A 23747-nucleotide genomic window follows, 5' to 3' on the forward strand; every position below is an offset into this window, starting at 1 on the left:
ACTTCTCTGAAAAAAACCTCGCAAATCTGATTTTGTGGCAAACTCCAGTTTACTGGCGATTGGAGAAGTTCAGATAACTTGAAATAATAAGGTTGACACAGGAGTCTTTCCTAGAAACCGAATCTGGCTTTGCAAGAATGGGTCTGGAGCTGGGCTATGACAGTTAGTGATGCAGGGGCAGCAGCAGGCCAGTACCCGAAAAGGAGATGCTCACACGAGACCCCTTTACAGGTTTTAAAGTGACAGCATTTTTACATAGTCCTTTGGTGCAGGAATTCCTACCCCATTGGAACCTTTCCCCAAAACAGTGTACTAGCTTTCCTGTATAAAGTTCAGCACCTTTCTGCTCCTCCAGGAGTGCACGACCTGCATCAATTCTCTCTTCGGATTCTTAATACTTGGGACAGATATAATCTTCGGCACATTAGGGAGCAATAGTATAGAATCCCATCCCTAAATCTGTCAGATATGTGTTCCCCTTAGAAGAGGTAACTGAGGCTGGAGAGCAGAGTTCCATTACACAGCCCCTAATCCAGAATCACATATGAATTTTTAGGCCTGAAAAAGATGTAAAGCCTTAAGGCCTACTGTTTAAGATATTGCAAAACTAAGGGCCTGATTTAGATGTCGGCGGATGGGTTACTCTGTCACAATGGTGAGGGATATCCTGTCCGCCAAAATATAAATCCCATTATTTCCTATGGGATTTATATTTCAGCGGACTGAATATTCGTCATCGTTGTGAAGGAGTAACATGTCCGCCAAAATCTAAATCCGGTCCTAAATGATAAGGTTGGGTATTCTGCAGTTTGCAGACCAGGTCGGATTTTTCTTCTATGGTTCAGCTCAGCTGAGGACCTCTAACAGGAGTTATCCAAAGAGAATTCAGGACCACGGATAGCCCAGGAGCTTTTCAACAGACAGAAAGTTTGAACTATACATGAGCCATGGTGGCACCCTGGATAGCATACACAGGTATAAAGTGAAAAGTTATATCAGTAACATAAAGCTACTTGATCTACCCAAAAAAGATCAAAGTAAATGAAAATCAAAGTAGGGCAAAGGGCACGTTATTCCTGTTCCTATTGGACCCATCCAAGATTGGTATGGCTCCACCAGCTGATTAGTACTTGTTTGTACCTTAGAATAGGGTTTAGGGATTCACTGGTGTCTACAGAGACCAATATCTTTGTAATTATGGACGATAGCTTCCTGCTATGGACAGATGATTTGAGAACTTAAAAAATACTGCATCTCTGGATCTGCTGGTCATAGTCACTACATTTCAAAGGTATTGTGCGGCAGGAAGACTCCCTGTAGCCTCTCTGCTGGGGAGTTTGTGGAGTTTTGTCTGGTGTAACTGAGGGCCCAAAAGTGCTAGCTGCATTACTCAGTGAATAAGCAGCGAGTAAGGTGCTACCTGCATTAATGAGTGGTGAGTCGCTCTCAATGATGGATGATGATATGATCTGCACAGCCCCAAACTGACAGTTTACAATACAAGTCTGGATAAGCCAAACATTCACAAAACGGACCTCATAGTTTGGCTACACAAGCGCTCTGGATCGGAGGTATTGGCACTCCATAGATACTGGACATCTGTACAGATAACAAGGTCACGGAGGTTAGTGTAGCTGAGAGACACTCTTCTATCATTCAAGTCTGTTGATGGCCATACTCCCACAATGCTGGGCAGTCTAGAGAGGAGTAATGACTAGACCTAGGGTCCCAATGGTACACTCAGTGAACAGTGGTTAATACTTACTTGGCACATCAAGGTCACTAGCAATACTTTTGTTATAGCTGTGATTCTCTGCTGTCTCTGATAAGCCATCTTTGCTGGGCTTCAGTGCATTTAAGATTGCTCCGCTGGTCTCCTTTGGCTGGTTGGGGCTTCTTCTCAGCAGCACATTAGGCAAAAGGCATGCAGGTGGCAGCAGGGCTGCAGGCATAGTTTCCAACTTGTCCCCCCTTCTAGAGAACAATGGCACTGTGCAGCTGTAATTCAGAAAGTATCAACAGGTACTTGCAGGTCTTCGTCAACTCTGACTATTAAAACTGCAGAAGCTGAGTGTATCTTATATTTCTGGTTCTTTGCATCTTACTATAACCCCACTGCCGAAGAGAGTGCCTGCACTATTAACAAAAAGACTGCATGTCAACTAGCAGCATATTCACACGCTTTCTCATATCCTGAAAAGGCCAGTACGTATTGCATAACCACAGTCAGACATCCTTGAATGGGAATGGCCATTCTTACGCTGGGCATAATGGAGAAGGAGCTGTTACTAGCAAGTGGACTGAGCTTCTGAGGTTACTTGGCAAATTCAGGGATTGTTGTCTGAGCTATCATTTTGGAAACCATGACCATTGGCTTTGCCAATCCTGGGGAAAAAAAGCAGCAAACTGCATTGCTGTATTGCTTTCCAGTACCATAAGTTCTTAAAGTGATCTAGAACAGTGGTTCCCAGCCCATGGACAAGACCCTGAGGGAGTGGGGGGGCGGACTGCAAAGCCTCCGCAGTGAGTCCGTGACTGCTTTGAAAATGTATGTTAACAGATTATTAAAGTGTATGCACAATTGAACATTTTAAAATGTACTGTATATGTCAAGGAATTTGAAATTGAAGGCTAAAAATTAAATCAGTATCCTCAGAATGGACGGCATGTGGCTTCTATTGAATTTAGAAAAGCTCCAACCTTCCTATTATTATTTTTTTTTATATTTGCAAATTAAGCAAAATGTGTTATGTGTGCATTTGTTTGATGACTGCTTGTTTCCGGGTTTTTTTTGTGTATTGTTTAGCGGTTCAAGTCATTGACAGTGTTTATGCCGGGGTCCCCAGCTTTCAGTAATGACTCAGTGGGGGTTCCCGAGAGTCCAAAAATTAGTCAGTAGGGGTCCCTGGGTTCCAGTAATCATAAAGTGGGGGGTCCGCAGAAGTCCAAAGGTTGAAAACCACTGTACTAGAACTTAACCCTAATGACAGTTTTCAGAGAAAATATTAACAGCTTTTGGGGGAACATAATTATGACGAAGGAGGATCAAGGGTGCTTCACTCATATAACAAATATTAACAGGACTAGGAACTATGGGCTTGAGGAGCTCTAGTTATAGTTTCACTCTGAGCGTCGCACTAAAGATACAATTGGCCACAAAAGGTGTCCCATTTCAAATGCCAAGCAGCGTACCAATTACGCTTTAATCTGGGTTTTTTACCTGCACCAATTCCTCAGGAAGGTCCTGGAGAAATTAGTACAGCAGTAAACTACCCACACAATGGAATACTGCATAGAAATGCAGCTCACTGCTGTGGGAAAACATTTACCCATGCAGAAGCCTTATTTTTTTAGGTCTTTTTATACCCTACATTTTCTCCCAAGTAAGACTGACGGCTTTTGTTGGGACGAATTGCTGGTTCAATTCCTTGCGACGGAAGGTGTTCACCTGTTTAAGGATTCAGAAGTTTTATATTCCTAACAAAATTACAATGGCTTTCCTTAGGTTAATAAGGTGTAATATTTGAACGAGTCTATAGGAAGGGATTGTGAATGGGGGTTTGTTTCACAGTCATTTGCACATGCAAATTCAACTTTCACATTCATATTACTGTCAAGCCCCTCAGGTAAGTTTAACTATCAGGCCACTGAAAGGCAACTTTCAGGCCAAAAGCACTGACCAGGTTAGAAAATAAGGTTACCATTGGCCACTATCAGATTCGTCTTTTCCAAAGCTGGCTGTTACTGGTGTAAAATGAGTGTCCCAGGCACATGCTGAAATTAGGGCTTTTTATTACAATGGCGCATACATCAGCGGCCTCGCTCTACATAACTTAATTATTTACCGAGGACACTTATTTAGCACATACCTATCTGCAAGTGTGGCAAGGACGTACACAGTAATAGCTAAAGACAAAAGATGAAACTAACTGAATACGGATAAGAATCCCTGTAGCAAGGAGAGCCTTAGCAAGGTGCATCTGTCTTTGGAGCATGTTCATTTAGCCTGAATGGCTGGCATGAGAGTTACTACTCAGGGGTGAATCTGTTGAATAAAGAGCGGATGAAAAGGAATGATGCTCCGAGAGGGAAAGTTTCGGCTCCGATAACAGGTTGCTGTTGGGCGAAGGGCTCGTAAGTCACGCAACAGAGCTTCAACGAGATATGTGCACTGGAGTGGAGCCATGTAGTTAGACAAGCTATGTGGTCACAATATGCTTCAACTGCAAGATGGATGGCTGGGGGTCTCTTTATTGGTGCATTTTATCCTCAAAGAAAGCATCCGCCAAACACTCTTTTGGGGTATCTTGTTCTCGAAGCTCTTTTTGTTGCCTAAATCAAATACTTTCAAGAATCACAGCACACTAGGCAGGAGCATCGAAAAATCAGGACGATCAAAAAGGTGGGGGGGTGGGGGGGGTTACAGGAGTTCATTACACAATCCGAGTTGTGCAGAACGTCACGCTAATTGGCCATTGCAAAACATGCAAGACCAGAAAATCCGACACTAAATATAGAATACTTAGGAAGTTGTTTAGCTAAGGGAAGTGAATTCCCGTAGCTAGTTGGGTGAAACTGCATTTACTGTGCTTCCCTGCATTCTGGTGAAAAACAGTGATCTGGGACAGTGCTTTCGCATAGCGCCAACTGCCATCGTTATGGCATTGTAGCTCATTTTCTACTGTGGTGCCCATCCTTGCAGTTCTGAGGAAGGCTTACATTCTGCTGTGTAAATCGTTTGGTGCTGTTAGTTTATAACTTGTTTGAGTAGATTAGTCTGACAAAACGGTGCACTTGATCTTTGGAGGTCTTTGCAGTGACTGTGTATGGGTGCATGTGCCGAATGAAATCTGCTTTTTCCATGGATTCGGATGTTGGTTCTCCATTGTATGGTCGCAGTACAGCGCTATCTGACTGCATCACAATCCACACAGTTAATTATGTGATGCTGTGCGCATGAGGATGCGATACATTTTTATCTAACACTATCCTAATGATTCGAATATGTATGCTGGTGTAGTGCAGAGGACTAGTGTTCAGTTGGCAGCATCTATATCCCTTTAGTGTCTTGTGCGCAAGATGGCATTTGTGGGGTTAATTGGAACATTGGCTTAATAAATGCAAATTTTAAGTGTGATCTGAAAGGTGCTGTGTAGCGAGCAATGATGAGTGGAGCTGGCATGTGATGCTGGTTACCCTGATAGTCGAACCACATAGCAATTCTAAGCTATACTGGATGTGTGCTGGATATTCTGTTTCTTAAACCTGGCATTCTTAAGGTGGTCTTACCCCAGATGTTTTGCTGCTGTAACTTTATGTTGGCCTTAGGACTCTGAGCATTTTACCACTGCTAACCAGTGCTAAAGGGCATATGCTTCTCACCTAAACATGGTAACAATGGTGTATCCACACTTGGCATATTTAATTTACATGTAAGTCCTTGTAAAGTGGTATACCATGGGCTTGTAAATCAGATGCTACTAGCAGGTCTGCAGCACTGATTGTGCCACTCAGTTAAGTAGCCTTGTAAACATGTCTCAGACGTGCCACTACATAGCCTATGGGTGCAGTTTCACTGCCACCTCGACTTAGCATTTAAAACCTGTTGCCAAGCCTTAAACTCCCCCTTTCTTACATACAGGTCACCCCTAAGGTAGGTCCTAGGCAGCCCATATGGCAGGGTGCCATGTAAGTAAAGGACGGACAGGACATGTACTTTTTAAGTTTTACATGTCCTGGTAAAGAAAAACTCACAAAGTTGTTTTTCATTACTGTGAGGCCTGTCCCTCTCATAGACCAGCATTAGGAATTCCTTAAACTACTCTTAAGCTGTAATTACTGATCAGAAACGAGTAGCTACATCAAGTGTAGTATCATTAGAATGGTAAGGATAAATCTTCTGTATTGGTAAGGTCAAATTTATTTTTAATATCTTAGAAATGGTACTTTTAGAAAGTGGACATTTCTCTGCCCTCATTGCCCTGTGTGCCTACAGCCTGCCTCTAATACACACCTGACATGGGCTAGGTGACAGATACACTTGTGCATTCCCTTCTGAGACCCACAACACAGGATACTCCATTGCATCTGCATTCATCAGCATACTGATGGGTCTTCCTGAGGAGGAGGTTGGAAAGGGCTCCCACGTACATTTCAAAGGGTAGTGGCTAGAGCCCATACAAAGGGGCTTTTTACCTCCCACTGTTAGCCTAGAGCCAGGACTGGGCTAAAAAGGGGACCTGTGCACTTCAGAGAAAACTTTCGTAGTCATCTCCCCACATCAAAGGCACTTTTTGGTATAAGTACTAGGTCTCCGACCCCCCAAAATCAGTACACTTCTGGACTTAAGGAACCTGCTGGAGTAAAAACTGCTGTGTGCCAGGATCGCCACCGTGCCAGGATCAACTGTTCCCAGGAACTGCTGCTCTGCCTCGCTGTGCTGCCCTGCTGCCTGCTGATCTCTGTCCTGCAACCCAAGAATCAACTGCAAACCCCAGATTGATTCCACGGGCTTGCTGACCTGCCTCTGGTTCTACTAAGGGTCCCCGGGACATCAAAACCCCCTAAGCGGAATCCCTGCAACTTGCCACTCGCTTTTATTAAAAAAAGAAAATAAAGAATAACAAAAAAATAATAATAATAATAATAATAATAAAAAATAAAAAAAATTAACAATCGCCGAGCGGCTTCCCTGCAGCTCGCTGCCTGCTTTGTCAAGGATCGCAGAGCGGCTTCCTTGCACCTTGCCACCCTGTTTGCCAAGGACTGCAGAGCAGCTTCCCTGCAGATCGCCACCCACTTTGCCCAGAATCACGGAACGGCTTCCCTGCAGTTTGCCACCCACTCTTAACAAGCATCATAGAGCGGCTTCCCTACAGTCTGTTGCCGGCTTTGTTAAGGACAGTATAGCGGCTTCAGTTCAGCCGACCACTGCACTCCATCCTTAACTCTCCACCAGTGGCCGTGATTTCCCTAATGCCGCTGGCTCCCTTAACAGTTTCTTCACAGTCTTGACAACTTTCTTGCCACAGCGCTGAGGAGACGTTCGCTCGAGAACATAACATTCATCTGCTCTCAGCAAAGAGCGCAACTGGATTATTACTATACTGTACTTAAACCAAGCACACTCTCATCACAGAGTGCACTGCATCATCTTTCTACCACATAACCTGCTACAAGGTTAATTTAGGTTTTGTATTTGACGTACCCTGACTAGAATTGTGGTCCCTACTTGGACAGGGTGCATACCTCTGCCAACTAGAGACACAATTTCTAACACTGTCCAATGGGTTCTATTGGCCATTGTGTGGTGCATGCCATGCAGGCAAATACTTCTGTGAGCCTAATCTACAGCACATCGCTGCCTTACAGGATGTGTGGAAGGTGATTTGTGTAAGTGCGGAGGTGAAGTATGCAACATGGGTTGGGCTTAATCCTGGGAGGGTTTAAGACTTATCCAAAGTAGTGAAATGTTGTTGTTATTAATTGGTTCTTATATAGTCATACTGATATTTTATGTACTTGAATGAAAACATTCCAACTCTCATACTGCTGCAAGAAAACACATTACAAAAATGGCAACATGGATGCGAAATTGAAAGTGGGCCAAATCTAAAAATGCAAGACACTGGGTCACATCTTCAAAATTCTGCTTAAAAAACGCATCTCGCCTAGGAGGGAGAATTTATCCAATGAGTGCCCTAGAATACACAGGCAGGCTTAACTCACTGCCCAAGCATGAAGTAACCTACACTCCACTTCAACATACCTGCCACAGTCCAAATCACAGGTCACTGGCAGCACTAATCACACCAACCCCTGTCCATGACACAACACCACCCTACTCATCACATCCCACCAGCGACCATACCATTAATACACTCATTACATAAAACCACACATCACACCAACCAAGATCATATTATCCACTCTTACATCACACCACAGCAGAGCATCACAGAGCACCTCTATAGTGCATCACATTAACCCACCCGTAACTATCAGCACCTGTCTCTTTCCCTCACAGCCATCACACCACCATCCACAGATCATCAGGCAGCTACAACCACCCGACCTCAACTAATCACTCCTATTACTACAAAACATTGTATCACCTACATAGCTAAAACAATCACCTTCACTACTCCCTCTCATCAAATGACCCACCATCACAGCTGATCAAATCACACCTTAGCACCAGTTCAACACTTCTTGCCATCATCCAACTCCTCACATAAAAAACATAACATAAAAAACATCCATGCAGGGGCCCCAATGAGCCCATCCCCCCACCACATCTACAGCCTGGGAACATCAACAATCAGCACCTCCCTGATAAATGGAAACTTGCAGAAATCAACGCCCTCCTCAAGAAGCCCACTGCCAAACTTCAGCAACTTCAGACCCATCTCCCTGCTTCCCTATACAGACAAAGTAATTAAGAAGGCTTGTTGTCGTTTTGATGAATGTACTGGATCAAAAAATTTATATTTTCCCAGTTGTTGTTTTTTTCTTCATATGTATTATGTTGTTTTATTACTGCTTTTGTTATGTGGACCGCCATTGGAGTTCAGTATCATAATAAACTGCCACTAATTAAGAAGGCCATCAACAATCAATTCACAATCCACCTCGTATTTCATCATCTTCTAGGCAACACTCAATCAAGATTCAGAAAGGTCCACAGCACCGAAACAGCATTCATCGCGGCCACTGGTGGCATTCAGTATCATCCTGGACCAAGGAGAAACAGCAGCCCTCATAAAACTCAACATCTCTGCGGCCTTTGAAACTGTCTCCCATAACACCCTCATCAGAAAAATCCATCAGACTGGCTTACAAGGATCAGCTCTCAAATGGATCTGTTCCTTCCTCATGGGAGGAACACAAAGGGTAAGGCTGCCAACCCTTCAAATCAGAGACCAAGAAATTGTTTTACAGAGTCCCACAGGGATCGTCCCTCAGTCCCACCCTTTTAAACATATACATGACACAGTTCACAAACATCATCCGATCACAAGACACTACCATCATCTCCTACATGGATGACATCCAACTCATCCTCTCCCAGATGGACAAAAATACCACAGCCAGAATCAACTTCACCAACTGCATGACCATGGTGGCAGACTGGATGCAAACCACCTGCCTGCAGCTCAACTCTGATAAGAGGGAAGCACTTGTCTTCTGCAACAAGATCTCCCCTGGTGGCCATCAGAGCTAGGAACAACACCCACACCCCCATACCACGCAAACAATTCAGGGATCATCTTGGACAACAAGCTCAACAAGATGGCTCAAGCAATGCAGCGTGCACTTTCTGCTTCTATACCCTACGCAAGCTGCCAAAAATCTTGAAATGGTTGCTTCAGAACACCAGATGGACCATCACGCAAGCACTCATCACCGGCAGTTTGGACGCTGGAATCTCTAAACAACTCTTACACAGACTCCAGACCACCCAGAACACCACTGCAAGACTCATACCCAATCTTCCATGCCACACCCACATTAAACCGCAACTTAGGAATCTTCCCTCACAAGCACTGCCAATTCAAACTTCTTAGGCACACATACAAAGCCCTACACAACACAGGACCAGAATACTGGAACAGCTGTATACACTTCCACCAAACCACGGGATACCTACACTCTGCCTCACTCTCACACATTCCTCACATCCGCAAAAGCAAACCTGGAGGTTGCTCATTTTCCTAAATCTAACCCAAGACAACCTACTTGAATACATCCGAGCCTCCTTCTCACTGCCTGACTTCCGCAAGAAGCTAAAGATCCGGCTCTTTGTATGAGCACCTTGGGGACCACAAACCTACACACCGGTCCAAGTGCCTGGATTATCCTCTTGGGTAATTAGTGCACTATACACATCACTATAACATTACATGACCCACCAACACAATTAATCACTTCTCCGACCTGTGGTACATTCAAGGGAAGGTATTGTTGATCAATGGAGGTGGGACAGGCGTCTGAGTACTTTCCTAGAGAGGAAGAAGAAGTGGACTGTCTAAATTTTACTGACTAGGAACATGCACAATAGAGAGGACTCGAAGGCACAACATTTCCCTGCAAATATTGGTAGGAGTCATGATCTTTACAGTTGCAGGAGGATCTGCCCATTAAAACAACCCTCCCTTCATTAGCTCACGTTGTTTGCACCTATTTTCAGAAAGAATTCACAGGCAAATATTAGTGTGACAGGTGCAGCAGACCTTACCTCTGCTCAGGGGTCTCAGAATCCCACTGCATTCTAATTATAGATGTCATTTTGTAGTTATTGCCAGCTTCATGTTTTCCATAAAACTAATAATAAAAACACAAACATAGATTGATACAGGGGCTTTCAATCAGCCCTATTCTTCTATTGGTCTGTTCAAGTGCCATTCGTACTTTGCTTCCGCACAGCAGAGGACACAGAAGCCCGCTTCATCGATTGGTAGTCTTGCCATGTGACTGCGAGCATGTACTTGAACATTTGTGCAGAGCTGTCTAATAAAAAGGAGTGTATTTCAGTGCCAGAGCTGCTATAACTGGGATGTTCAGTAACTCATTGAGTTGAATATATATTTTCGGTTAGCCATATTGTAGATATGCGAGAAAAAAAATTGCAAGCTTGCCAAGGCCACACCTCCAGGATTTGCCAATGCATGTTTTGCTTTCATTGGAGTCCTTGGCACGCTTGTTACGCTACACTGCCTGTGTGACTTTGTTTCCATCCCTGCTGACCAGTATCCAGGACCTGCGTGGTGGCGAAAGTGCTGCACAGCACAGAACACTGGTTTCGCGCAGTGTTTAAGTCTGCATGTGTTCTTTAACGTATTTCTTTGGCATCTGTAATTCGCGGTGTTGTCTGCAATGAATGCACAACGGACTTTTTGTTAGGGCCTGTTGCTGCTCTGACGTGGCGGGCGTGGCCTGTGTTAGGACACCGAGCAAAGGCCCCAAAATGTCGCCCTTGCAATGACTCACTCCGGGCTCCCGTGGACCCGCTGCTCCGACGAGCCGTACATGCCCGCCTGGAGCACCGTTAGCTTCTGCCTAAACTCCTGACTGGATTCTGCGAGGTGCTGCTGCTTCCGGTTACATTGAGGCCGCAGCGCCATCTCGAACCGCGTGTTCTATAGTCTCGGTCCTTGCGACTTTAGCCACAAGTGGATTTCTGCATACGTCTTTCTAAGCGTTTCCAAAGGAGCGCATCCGGGGACGCGAAAAGACAGTGTTTGTACATGGGGCACGTAAAGTGACACATGGAAGGCTCTGCTTCCCATAGATTGACGATACTTGGGAGCCTTCCACAGTGTTGCATTATATAATGCCGGGGGGTTTCTGGTGGCAGAACAGGTCTGATTCACAAACCTATCTGCACGGGTATATGCAACAAAACGCGTAAAACCACTTCCGGAACTCACAAAAGTTGGTTTTCCGCACATAACTATTTACTCCCATCAAGATTTTCCTTTGATACGGGCTCCCGTGGGATACAAAAGGATGTCTTGGAGTCAGACTGTCTGAAAGCGTGTAACTTCCTACTCATTTACATGATTACATATGGGTATTCACTAATTTCCCCCAGGCCACTCCCACCAGGGAACAGTTCAGAAGAAAGATAAATGAAACCTCAAACGTTGTCGGGGATGTAGGAGAACAGGGTCTTACACAAGAAACAATATTTTCCTCGTAAACAAAAAAAAAGAGGTGCAACTGTGCACATGCAATGGCATTTTCCAATGCGCAACTGCGCACTCTGTACATCTATGCACGCAGAAATGCTTCTGCGTAGTTGCAATTGTAAATTGAAAAAAAGCTTACTAGGAGTAAGGCTGAAAACCTACGACTGTCACAGCTTCCCCATGCAAGGTCGTTAACCTCTGGTTGCAGATTTATTGATTTTGATATTTTTAAGAACTGTGCCCAATGAGTGATTTTCGGTTCGAAGTCAGCCCAGCAAGTGAAACACATGATTAGTGTTCAAGGCTCAAAGTATGCTAAACTGAGATTTTTTACTGACCTTACTTGCAAAAGTTAGAATGTATTTTAGTCAATGAAAAATATACATAAATGTAAAATATGGTTATTGTATTTCTTTAAATAACTCCTCTTTTGCAACTACAAAAGCACATACATATAAATAGGAAGATATAAACCTAAAGGAGGACCATTTTATGAAACAGTGCTGTAAACGTCATCATTATTTGAGCAGACTAGCGCAGATGGCGCTTACAACCACATATCTGCAGTGTTGTAGCATGGTAGATGATAAGAGGTCTAGTAGTCAATTGAATGGTACTCAGTTTATCTTTCTCTGGATGATTACGTGCTGAGTTAGCAAAGACTGAAACCTCGGTGCTGCAGATTCACATCTGGGCAGTGAGAGATGTGTGGTCCTTTCAAGGCCTGTGTGTGCCACTGAGTGGCACCAAACATCTGCTTTTCCTAAAAAGGCACCTAACAACACATCATGTGACCTTCTTAGCCACAAAGGAGATTTCTGGGGACTTCAATCTGCAGTTTTAAAAAAACGTAACAAGAACACTGTTTCCTGGATATCTTCCTAAAACATAAATAATGCCTGGATGGAAACAATGTATAAGGCTCTAGTAACAAAACAAAAAAACAAAAAAAATAGAAGTATGGTAGAGATTTAGACCTCCACCTTGACAGACTTTACTTTTTTCCCTTTTCACCAATATTCCCAATAGCAGGTCTGAAAACTCCACCACTGCAGGGAATGTCTTGTGAATATTCCTGTAAAATTCCTCTTCACACTAATCAGAGTTATACATAGCACAGAATGGAAGTCCCTGTGCAAGCGCACACTTTTTTTCTCCAAGTAGAACACATTTTTTTTCTCTTAGAGAAAGCTCTTCCACCTGAAAAGCTACCAAATCTGGGAGTAATCCGTCTTCTTTTATGTAGAAGAAGGGTTATTGCAGCTGTTGGCTGCAGTAAATCTTCAATAGCTTCCAAGTTGAAGAGTCGAACATACATGTTTGTGGGCGAATTTAAACTTCCAAGGCAAACCACACCTTGGAAAGGTTACATCGCACCCCTTGAGTGGGATTTCTTTTCACCATGGTCTTATCTGCACAAGTGGCACAAAAGTGAATGGATTTATGTCGGCTAATAAGCCCTTTGTAAATTTCTAGCAGGCGTAAATAAGGTATTTTTGGCCATAAACTTGTAATTACAGACACAAACTCCTTTGTGATTATGGCTCACAATCTACTCCCGTTTTAAGGTGCAAGTTGGAGAAAGAGTGCCTCTCCAACTTTTGAATACAAGCAATAATAGACTGTATCGAAGTCTGACAATACCTACACAGTTTACGACACATTTGGAAAAACATTTAATTGCAAAACATCTGATTTGTAAACGTCTTAAGTTATCTGAATTGCAGCAGCCCCTTCTCCCACTGATCTCATAAACGGGTGGACAGCAGCTATACTAGAGGGCAAGCTTTGCGCGGCTATTTCACACTGAAAGTGTTTTTCAAGCTGAAACTCCGCTCTCAGGCGGTGTAAGAGTTTTTGTGACTGTAGATGGCTGCACTGCATTTTATCTACCTCTGGCTTGAACACTGAAAACGTTGTTACTTGCCCTTTCATTGAGAACTAGAGAAACAGCTACAAGAGGAACTTCCTGAGTGTACACATTAACTGCAGTGTATGCTGATTTGTAAGCTAAAATTATGGAAGTTGAGCAAAATAAAACCTAAGCAATCTATGTGCAAGACGTAGCCAAGCTGTACTGTATTTTTTTTTTTAGAAGTACTGATGAACGCTTGGCATCAAAGTAACATTAAAGTCACAACGAAAGAGGAGATCTGTCTCCTATTTTTTCTGTGACCGCTATATGCTCTCCTGAACAGAGCAGAGCAGTGCACAAGCCTTCACACAGCAGCAGCCAGCTCCTACTCTCCATCGAGGTACCCCTCAATGGGTCCACTGCAGCAACAGACCAGAAATCGCAGCTTCCGTCCCACTTCATTCTTACTCTACCCATCCTGGAGAGTAGGGACCTTAAGTGGTCCTTGGTACAAAAGGAAGTGCGGGAACTATAGATCAGGCAATCCAGTTAAATTCTAATTTTTCCCATTTTATTTCATTTATTCAGAAATCGGTATAGCACGACTTAGCCAAATTGGGAGGGTATGCTCCACAATCTGACGTTCAGAACAATGCAACAAAAGTATAATGAAAGACAGTTTAGCACACCCCGGGATTAGGTAAAATACAATATTTCTGGAAACAGTAGTTGCATGTGTGAAGTATTTGCTAGGTAAGAAGAGCGTGGGCAAAGTGGCAACACCAAGAACAAGAACCAACGCCACTATTAACAATGAATACCTCTGCTTTACTTGAAGCACACAAGAGTTTTGCAAATTAAACGAAAACTACAATATAAAACACAGCATATATCCTAAAATGACAAATTGAACCATTACAAAAACTATTTGGAAAGATAATTTTAACAATCCAGTTATATCAGTGTAAATTTGATACACTATCTGTTTGGCCCAAACTATGAAGATTGTGAAAAATACCTACAGAAACATTGCAGCAATAGTTTGCAATGTTATACTATGTGTGCACATAAAGTTCAAACAGGGGATACAGAGCTGTAACAGAGGGTTTCACTTTGCAACTAAGAAGGCAGACATAAACAATAACATTTTTAGGTTCGACTAAATAGCATAAGATTGCTTGGGCACTGAATGAATAGAAACACACACACAACCATTGTTGTGCGCTGCACAGGAAACCTTCTGTGGTAGAGATGATGACTTCCACAGTATAAGAATATTACCAGCCAACGCAACTAAGCAATCCAGCTAATATAGCATACTTTAGAAACCTAGAACATTACTCACTGGAAAGGGCAGTTAGAGAGGAACACCAATCTGGATCTTTACATATCACCCATTACAGTTCAGGAAGTTACCAAAGACATACACAGTTTAAAACGGGCATGAGATATAAGGCTACTGTTCGTAATCTGGAGATCGAAATGAGTAAACAGAAGTGAAATCTCAAACAGACCAAGTTTTGTTAAAAGAAATGGAAAACAAACACAAAAGCATACCTCCCTGCTAAACGAAAAATAGAGATGGCTTCACTGACAGTTCATAATTTACCCATATTGCCAGTAAGCTATAATTAACTTGCTGGCAATGTGGGTTTTTCCAATTCAATAGGATAGTTAATACCTCTCAAGCAGCCTTCCTCGCCACAATAAATGCCTATAAGAGAGATGCAGTTCTGGCTGGCCTAATGAATGTTATGCATAAAAACATAAAACACAGAAGCCCTCTATTGCCACATTGCAATAAGTTAACATGGTAGAAGTTTGCATGCTCAACAATATGCATAACTGAGATACTAAATAAATTGAGGAAAAAAAAATCGATTTGGAATGTTTCTGAGTTTCTATATTTAGAAATACTACACACTGAGAAAAAGATGAGCAAATCGAAGTAAACTATACAAACTGTATCAGCTTTGATCTTCATTATTCAAAATACTGTTGTTATTATTACTCTGTATCCCCCTACCCATTTAAACCCCAAACATACTTCTGGTGCAAAGAAAGCAGTATGAAAAAAACAGTTTGTTTAGTCGACTAAAGCACCAATAGCAGCTTAGCCCTATCTGGGCAAATATACATAGTATAGGACCCTGGCTGTATAGAAAAATAAACCTTCCTTCACGGTGCTGTTGACACGAGAGATATTTATAGAGTCAAATGCTTAAAAAAGAGACAAAGTAAAATTAACAGATACCTGTGGCAATATGTAGTTATGTATTCAAGTGTGCAATTCCAGTTACTTTAAATGGGTATGACTAAAAATCAGTTTTTCTGATTTTTAAGTTCTATAATGAGAATTTATAAAATATACAGAACAAACTGAATTTTAACTAGATTTTTAAATCAATATCAACTCAGTGACATTTGCACATGCCTGAATCATTCTAACCTTTATATTTTTTGTGCTTTCTATAAGTATATTTTCATTTTTCTAATCACTCCCTACACTTTTATGACCAGTTCACAGCGGGCATTGACAAACTTCCAGCCTATCTATGTTTCATCCCCTCGCTAATCAGTTTTTGCAAATCTTTGAGGACTGTTGCTTTTAACCACTCTCATTAAACGTGTGTAAATTTAGTACTGTGTTGTTAGTCATATACTCAGTATCAAGAAACTTCAGTGAACTTGCGATTTATAAATACCAACATATGACTGTATTTATATTTTGAGTCTACCCTGGTGACTAGATGCAGCAATCTGGAATAAAGTCAATGGTTGGCTGGAGGACGAACATCCATTCTTGTGTTTCTGAAATGTTTTATAGTGACCCTGCAGAACACCCTTTGAAAGAGGGCAGGAAACCACCAGAAGCTAATAAGGGGTATTGTGTCCAACATCTAATGACGAGGCCCAATTTGCTCCACTTCGTGCACAGACGCAAGTTGCTAAAGATAAGGAAACATGCGGGATGCAAGCTTTCAAATACAAGAGGTGTCTTGCTCTTTAAACGGACTGTTGTACTGCAAAGCAGAAATTACCAGCAAAGACATTTATTTTTTTCCAGAAGATCTATTTTGCTTTACATTTTCAAAGGCCAGGAGTCAGATTATTAGATTAAAATATATGGAACTAGCGTGACAACAGAAGCTCTTCATAGTGACTGAACCCATTGGCAATTTTATTTATAACTTTGATCCAAGTAAAATTCGGTAAAATGTTTTGTGTGCATATATATAATTAATACATGGAAAAATGAAACAACCTCTCCGAGCCATAAAATGTCATATCATCACTGCATTTTGAAATACACCAGAAGCACCCTTTCCCATTATGAGGCTAATACAACAACACAAAAGAACAATATGATAATTATAAAAATGATGTCCTGTAACTACGTGATCCACAGCATTCACGATCTTTGGTAACGGCCATATCTCTGCCATTAAGCAGCATGTTCCATCAACAGTGACAGACAGGCAAAACAACCACTGCTAATGCCGTTCTAAAAGCACAAGTGGGAAGTGAATTCACAACAAATAACACCATGCTTATACCACAGTACCAAAAGGAAGGTTCCTTCGTACATGTTCCACCAGGACAGAATTCACCTCTTTTATTTCTACTACCAGGTGCGTTGCTTTACTCCTCAGAAAAAGGATTACCACATGTGTGGGGTTCATCAGATAGGTCTACTATCTAATCGCAGTGCACAGTCGTAAGTGGGTTCTAGTACTATCATAGTGAAAGAATCACTGCATGATAAGGAGAATCCTGCACCCCAAGTGAAGGGCGGACCCCCTTCCTTCCACCTCCAACCACAGACCGATCTCTCTGTATTCAAAAGGATACCTAGAGCAAAGGCAAATCCCAAATCATTTAACACGGGTCCCTTTCAGGTGTCTAAGTAGATCCCTCCTCCGCAAATGGGAGCTAATTCCCATTAATTTGACGTAATTCTATATAACCGGTGGATCCTTGCTTTTGAACTGTACCTCATTCCCACTCGGGGATCTTTTCGCCACGGACTTGAATTTATGCCCATCTCAAGTGGTTCCTTTTCCTGTGAACTGGATGTTATCACCTGCTCCAAGTAGATTCCATTTCAATTAAATTGCTCTCATACTAGCAAGTAGATCACTTCTTCATTAACTGGACCTCATCCCCGGTTCCAAGTGAATGGTATCCTCATTAACTTCACCTCATCCTGAGTAACAAGTGGATCCGTTCATGGTTAAACGTGCATCAACCTGAACTGTACATGGATCACATCGTCTCAAACTGCGCGTTGCTTCCAGTTACAAAGGGGTCTTTTCCAAAATAAGGGGATTTCATCTCTAATTACTAGTTATTCTGATTCCTTTCTTTTGAATTAGAGCCAACATTTCAATGCGACGTTGGTGCCGTCACCAGTGGTAACAAGTGGATCCCTTTATTTGCAATAGGAGCCATCGTATTTCGAATACCGGAGCTCTGCCAACTAACAGGATCCGACATCTCCATCAGCGTGATTGCTCCTGCCAAGTGACAGGCAAACAAACATCTTCCTTATTGACAAGACACCGATACGTGCCAATCCTCGCGGGTCAGGAAGGAGATTCCCGAGGGAGGGCCTTACCTCTCGCCTCTCGCCAGCAGAGCTCTCAAATCCAGTCCCTCTGCTTCGGTATCGACTCTATCCTGTTTCAGCAGTCGAAGGAAACTAGCCGACTCCAATAAGTGAAGTCAGGGAGCGGCAATGGGAAAAGCTAGATCTACAGTCATTGACATGTTATTGGCCGGTACAAGGAGGGGCTTGGTGGCGGCCCCGCCCGTTAAAACTACTGATTGGTCAAAAATGTACCCTCTCTGGCGAAGACAGCCCACACGTCCGGAAAAAACTGTCTTTTAATGATGCCCCGGAAGAGCCCCGCTCCGGCTCTCCGGAAGTGTTCTCCCAGCCGCGAGTGGCCCGACGACGCTCCGAGACGTGCAACCTGCGCTGGGGGAAGCCCCGGGCACCCGTGGACGCCGACCCCCGTTAAATGCAGCGTCATCTGACCCGTGGGGACGCAGCGCGGTGTCCGGCAGCGTCTAAGTTGTTTATCAAGGGGGTTGGCGTACTGCAGCAGCCGGCGAGGAGGGGAAGAGCTGTGTAGTCGGGGCCATAGGTCACCCTAGCACAGTGGTCTTCAAACTTTACTTTTTTTTAATTTATTTAATGCGTTTTTATATAGCGCGGACTTTACCCGAAGGTGTCAGAGCGCTTCACAATAGGCAAAGTAAAGATACAAGAGGAGAAGAATTACAAGTGAGCCTGTTACAAAAACAGTGTTACATTACAAGAGGCAATCGTGATAATTGTGCACGTATCAAGAGCAAAAAATAAACGAGGTAGCAAACGATAGGAAAAAGTGACGTGTGCAGGTTACAAGAGCAAATAAAGTACGAATAGAGGTAAAAAAGTTGCAATCAATGGTAGACACTCAAAACACTAAAACAATAGTTACGTTACATGAGGCAGTGGTGGCCGTTGTGCATGTATCAAAAGCAAACAAGATATAAGAGGTAGCAAATGATACGTTGAAAAGGAAAGGTGCCGTGTGCATGTTACAAACGAGTACAAGATACAGGTAGAGGTAAAATACTGCACTACATGGCAGACACTCAAAACACAAAAACACCCTGGGAAGGCACTTCTATAGGCATGGAGAACAGAATATCCTATAATGGAAGGACTTCCTTCTGAAAACAGAGGGCTTGAATTAACTTTGGAAGTGTCTTTGAAGGAGGAGAGCTTTGAGGTCAGCTTTGAAGGCCTGGGAAGAGGTGGTGGTCCGAAGCTGAGGCGGAAGCGAGTTCCAGATTCTCACCGCGTTGCCTGAAAAGGATTGGGCCATCAATCTTTCCTTCTTGAAAATGGGAGGTTCAAGCAATAACTTTTCTGCATTACGTGATGGTCTGGAGCCCCCAGAGTTTCAGTTTATTCACCAGGTAGCGAGGGGAGGAGGAGTGCAAGGCTTTGTGGGTGATACATGCAGTTTTGTAGATAGATCTTGCCTCTATGGGAAGCCAACGGAGGGTGGATAAAATGGGTGTGATGTGGTCGCTTCTTTTGGCCCCATATATGAAACGAGCTGCTGAATGGAGAATAGACTTCAGGGGGGAAAGGTGGGATTTGGGAAGGCCAGTAAGAAGAGAGTTGCAGTAGTCCAATCTGGAGAGAACCAGCGCTTGGACCAGGGTTTTAAGGTCGTGCTCCGGGAAGAAGCGACGAATCCCCCAAAGAAGGCGCAGTTGGTGTCGAGCAGACTTTGCAATGGAGTTAATGTGGGAGAGTAGATTAAGTTTTTTGTCGAGAATGACACCAAGGGATTTTGCGCTCTCGACAATGATGGGCTTATTGTTCATTAGATTGATCTGATCCATCCATGTTTGCACTGGGGGATGAGAAAGGGAGGAGGAAAGGAGGAGGAATTCTGTTTTGGAGGGATTCAGGATCAGTTGATGAGTTACCATCCAGTTTTGAATGGAGTCGAGAGTAGAGCTAAGGAAGGAGAGATCGTGATTGGAGGCCACCTTAAGGTAAATCTGAGTGTCATCCGCATATAGATGATAGTGGATCCCGGATTTACTCAGCAGATTTCCCAATGGTTCTAAATAGAGATTGAAAAGTGTGGGTGCAAGTATGGAGCCTTGAGGAACACCTTGACTGACTGCTACAGGAGCTGATCACGTTACCATACTTTTTAATGCCGCGCCCCCCCAGTTGAAAAATAAAAATCTTTGGGCCCCCCTCAGAATTTTTCACAATTATTTTAGAAAGATGGCAATGTTTAAATATGTCTAAACCTATTTAAACATTGCAGTGAAGTACTGTTACCTTTTTAAACCTGCAATAACATGCTTCTGCTTAAAACAAAGGCATGTTATCTGTATAATTTTTCTTTTGGCCAGCATTTGGCGCCCCCCCCTGGGATCACTTGAGGCCCCCCAGTTTGAAGACCTCTGCCCTAGCACGATGCGGCAGGGAGGGATGTGCCGGGAACGCATGACCTTTTAGGTGGCATTGAGTAGTGCAGAAGGAAGTCTGTAGGCAGTAGCTGCATGTGTACATGTGTCAGCCTTAATGCGTGAAACACAGGCACAGCACAGTGGTGTGGGTGAATCCAAAGGGGACGGAACGGGAGGGGAGGTGGGGGCAGTGTTGACATGATCATAGGATGACTAATAAGCATTGGCAAAGCCAGTAGGTATCTGCAATCGGATTACTATAGTCGTTGGCAACGTGAATGCATTTGTGTACGGCTCTGGGACAGTTTTTAGTGATATACACAAATGCATTGCCAATGCCTATAACTCTCAAATTGCCTAGACCTATTGGCTTTGCCAGTGCTTGTTTACTGTTACCCACGTGATGGCAAATAGTGATGTCTGATCCATTTAACTACAACTCTAAATGTGACCTATGAACAACTTAGTTACCCTCGGTAACCCATTATCTGGTAGAGACTCTAGCTGCAGATTCCTTACCTTAGAATTTCCTGGTGTCAGCTTGGAATCCAGCTTTTTTTTGAAAACCAGTACCCTGCACGCACCGTCGGGTGGTTTCGTTCGGATCTGCATGGCATCGTTGTTGGAGCAGTGTGTGATGTCACTGTCGCCTATAAAGGCACCACCCTGGCGTGCGTTCGTCAGTTCTTTTTCCCATAAACTTCCATGCCAGAAGCGCAGTCATGGATAGAACCAACAGTTCATCTGTGCAAAAACTAGGGCCCTGAAAGGGATAAACCCTAACCAGAGCGAGGAAGCATGAGTGGGTATAAGGAATCTGCAGCTAGATAGTCCCTACCAGATAATGTGTTACAGAAGGGAAGTAATTTGTTAATCTGATAGAGACTTCTAGCTGAAGATTCCTTACCTTAGAATAGATACCTGAGCCATAACCTCAAGACAGTGGGCTGCCGATAAATCTTTTCCCACTAGAAAGTCCTGTAGGACCGAACGGGCAAAGTTTCTGTCTCTCTGGACCTGATTGTCTAGGCAGTAGTGTTCTGCAAACGTGTGCAAGGATGCCCACATTGCTGCCTGACAAATATCCAGGACTCGAACACCTCATGATAGCGCAGTGGTAGCAGCCTTGACCCTGGTAGAATGAGCCCTCAGGAGGCTGCTTCTTGGCCATTGCGTAGCAGATCTTAATGCTGAGAACGTCCCAGCGCGAAATGGATCGCTTCTGCACTGCCCAACCCTTCTTTGCTCCAACATACTCCATAAAGAGTTGGTCATCCACCCGTAACTCTTTTGTGGGGTCAAGGTAGAATGACAATGCTCTTTTTGGGTCCAGACAGTGGAGTCGCTCCTCTTCCGTAGGGGGATGCAGCAGAACAAAGAAGGTGGGCAGGGTGATATTCTGACCCAGATGAAATGAGGTCACCACCTTGGGAAGGAAAGAGGCACATGTTCTGAGAACCACCTTGTCTGGAAACATGGTGAGATACCATAGTTTAGATGAGAGCCTGCATCTCACTCACCCTCCCAGCAGATGTTATTGGCACTAAGAAGGGTGTCTTGATGGTGAGCAGCCGGAGAGGACAGTTGTGCAGGGGCTCAAAAGGAGCACACATTAAAAATGTAAGGACCAGATTTAAATCCCATTGGGGCATAACAAAGGGCGTAGGGGGAAACACACACATATGTACATTGGGAGATTTGAAAAGTGAAGGCTGATCAGGCAGCCGAAGGAATGCCGATAAGGGGGAAAGATAGCCCTTGAGAGTACCCAAGGCAGAACCCTGCTGGGCAAGGAATAGTATAAATAGAAAGATGTCCGAAAGAGAACCTGAAAGAGGATCAATATATCTTTCTATACAATAATATACAAAGCGCTTCCAACGGCAGGCGTATACCGTTTTAGTGGAGAGACGCCTGGATGCCAAAATAATGTTACAGACTTCGGGAGGAAGGTCAAAAGCCATCAACTGTCGGCACTCAATCTCCACGCATACAGATGCAGAGTTGACAGGTTCAGATGGAGAACCTTCCCGCTGCTCTTGCGACAGAAGATATTCTCGTAGAGACAACCAGACTCTCCATGCCCAGTCTGGAACCACTAGAATTACTTGGGCTCGGTCGTTCTTGATCTTCTTGAGAGCTCTGGGCAGAAGTGGTATTGGCGGGAATCCATATAGGAGGCCTGAATTCCACTCGCATCAAAAAGCATCGCTGTCTTGGAAACTCCAATGCGCAATACCGCGGACATTGCCCGTTCTTTGTAGAGGCGAACAGATCTAACCAAGGCTCTCCCCACTTTTGAAAGAGTCATTGCGCCACCTCCCGGTGGAGATACCATTCGTGATTCGCTAGGCATCAACGGCTGAGTTTGTCTGCCCCAGCGTTCAGAGAACCTGCCAGGTGTTGAACCACCAGGGTTATGCCCTGTTGTTCCAGTCATGTCCAGAGATGTACAGCCTCTTGGCAAAGGGTCCACGACCCTACACCACCCTGCTTGTTGCAGTACCACATTGCGGTGGTGTTGTCCATGAACACCTGCACTATCTTCCCTTTATTAACAGGAAGAGATGCTTTCAATGCCAGTCAAATCGCCCGGCGCTCCAGTACACTGATGTGAAGTCCGGATTCCGCCAGAGACCTCTGATCTCCACCTCTCCCAGATGGTCCCCCGTCCCAGAAGTGACGCATCTGTCACTATCGTGAGATCTGGTTGGGGAAGGGAGAGGAGTATGCCTCTGACTCAATTGCAGTTCACTAACCACCACTGCAGGTCTTTTGCAGTTCCCTCCGAGATTTGAACCATGTCGGTGAGATTCCCCTGATGCTGTGCCCACTGGAACTTCAGGTCCCACTGCAGAGCCCTCATATGCCATCTGGTATGTTTGACTAACAGTGCAGGAGGCCATGAGGCCCAGCAGCCTCATAGTCTGTCTCACCAAAATCCAGGATAGAGGCCAAAACATCGGTATCATAACCTGAATATCCTGGACTCGCTGCTCGGGAGGATAATCCAGAAACTGCACTGTATCCAGAACATCCCCGAAGAAAGGGATCTTCTGAGAGGGAGTCAGGTGTGACTTTGGCACGTTTATAGTGAACCCCAATGAATGCAAAAGGTTCACCATAGTCTGAAGGTGGGTGATGAGAGCCTGTAGCGTAGGAGCCTTCAACAGCCAATCGTTGAGGTAGAAGAAGACTGAAATCCCTAA

At 43.9% G+C, this 23747-nt stretch overlaps 1 protein-coding gene across 3 annotated transcripts in view; it reads right to left on the bottom strand.

The window, feature by feature from the left end:
- Nucleotides 1-23747, bottom strand: part of BAHD1 (bromo adjacent homology domain containing 1) — a 486847-nt gene that overhangs the window by 282841 nt on the left and 180259 nt on the right. The window contains exon 1 of one of the 3 annotated variants that reach the window (XM_069208581.1): nt 17541-18338. The exons of the other annotated variants lie outside the window; for them this stretch is intronic. The gene's annotated coding sequence lies outside the window, so the exon portion shown is untranslated. Of the gene's footprint in view, nt 1-17540; nt 18339-23747 lie in introns of those variants that run through there. 3 annotated transcript variants of the gene reach the window in all.

The sequence above is a fragment of the Pleurodeles waltl genome, chromosome 9, assembly GCF_031143425.1.
Source record: "Pleurodeles waltl isolate 20211129_DDA chromosome 9, aPleWal1.hap1.20221129, whole genome shotgun sequence".
In the NCBI taxonomy this organism is placed as follows: domain Eukaryota; kingdom Metazoa; phylum Chordata; class Amphibia; order Caudata; family Salamandridae; genus Pleurodeles; species Pleurodeles waltl.